Raw genomic sequence first — 2,053 nt, forward strand, 5'->3', positions numbered from 1 at the left:
TCATGCCCAATCTCCGTCTTTTCAAGGTGATCTGGCTATAAGAACAAGAAACCGATAGGGGTGGTGGTCGGGGATGCGGTGGCTCTCAACTTGTGGAGTTGGAAATCTAGCTCCAGCACCGCAGAACTCTCAGCAGTATGCAGCGTGAGCAAGGCGTGTAGGGTCGAAGTGAAAATACTTCCGTGACACTTCAGCCACGTCTGGCTCTTGACACGTAGTCCTGAGAAATTTCTCACGAAACAGGTTTTTCGTCCACTGACATTACTTTCCCTTTCCTGTAATCTCTGTGTGAAACTTACGAACGGGACGAAAACGACATGCACTTTAGACTTCAGGCCGACATTGTCCACACACCCAAAGAATGAAGCGAGTTTGATTCAAAATATAAAAAAATGTTGGGGATCGTCTGAAGCATATTCAAGCGAGGTACAGTCGGGCTTGATGACTGATCAAAGCCCTCGGGCCCAGCCCTTGGGCCTACGGCCCTCGGGCTGGACCCTTGGGCTTTGATCAGCCATCAAGCCCTTTGTACCTCGCTTGATTATCTACGTATAAAAAATCCGTAGGGCCTCCACGGATTTTGGCACGAAAAATCGTACTCCGGAACCTCCCTACAGTCTGTTTCAAAAAGATTAGCATTCAAGTTGGGTCTTAAAAAGTATGAAGATAAGGGAAAATTGGACAACAAAGTACATAAAACGGCTTGTTAGGGCACGGCAAATTGCTCTGTGAAGGTTTCGGAACAATTGGACCAACCGTTAAGGAGTTAGTATTTCGGCCAGGTTTCTGGCTTTTCCCATGGATTATAATTTGCCCTGGAAGCCAGTATCGATTTGTTATCAAAACCCACGATTTATCCCTTCCGTTTTGGCCTTGTGGTTATGCATGCTGTCTGCTGACCATGAATTTGTGAGTTCAAATCCCAACAAATCTTCAAGTCAAATATTTTTTCTTGATTTTTTCATTGTTTTGGTGATCATGCTGGTACAAGACAAAGAAGGTGGCTGCGCCAAACGACTTGTTGTTGGAGCTCGCGTTTCTTGCCGAACTGACTGACACTTGACTGGCTCACGCCATTTGAAGTTGTGAACACGGACGTCATTGCGCTGTAGCTACATGTTGTTGAATACACCGGCACATCGATCGATCGATTTCTGTTTGAGAATTATTTTAGTAACTGAAGATTGCCAATTTATTTGAATTTAGGAGTCAACACCGTCTTCTATCAGCTTTCACAGGCGTCTGCTTTTCTCAAAATGTCGTCGAAGTCACACGGATAGCCCTGCCACTTCAAGGCCTTGGGAATGAGTCTGTGTCAATGCCGTTTTCGTCACATCGTGAGAGTAAATTGCATCCGTTGCTCAAAGAATCTATTTGGTCACAAAACGGACGCATCCCGCTCGTCAAAATTTACCACACTTTCGACATGTCCTCTCTGACTCCATATGTAACAGTCCAACTAACTTCAGTAGTCATTCTTGGAATAAGCAATGATCCTTGCCATAATGCATTCTTATATACATGAACAAGCAATGATGGACATAACACCTAACAGCAGCAGCGTGATAATAGCAGGTGATAAGTGTATCCTATTCCTAGTGTTAGTAGTAACAGTGAATCTGTTACACCATTCCCCCCTCTCAACTGTCAGAACAGTACCAATTCGAAGGAACAGTTATGGTAACTAATGATCATGCATGGATATGTGGAATGCATGGTAGCCGAAAACAACACTGATGAACTCAAGATCCAGTGCATGTCCTCTGCAAATAACGCCTGGCTGGCAGGGAAGCACTATCCTAATTATATCAATAAAAACTGCTTTATGGCAGTTTTCTAAAAAAAGTTATTGTGTTCTAGTCCATGGACCCCGTCTAAAAAGTAAGAAATTAACGAAATGTGATAGCCGAAAATTAAAATTTCACACAAAACCTCACAATAATCACAACACTTGAAATGCTGCTTTCAACACTAAACTTGTACTGCACCAACAATTGGCAACATGGATGCATAGGAAAGAGGATCACGAGGAGAAAAGGTCTTCTACGGTACA

Source organism: Sycon ciliatum, chromosome 11, assembly GCF_964019385.1.
Source record: "Sycon ciliatum chromosome 11, ocSycCili1.1, whole genome shotgun sequence".
Lineage (NCBI taxonomy): Eukaryota > Metazoa > Porifera > Calcarea > Leucosolenida > Sycettidae > Sycon > Sycon ciliatum.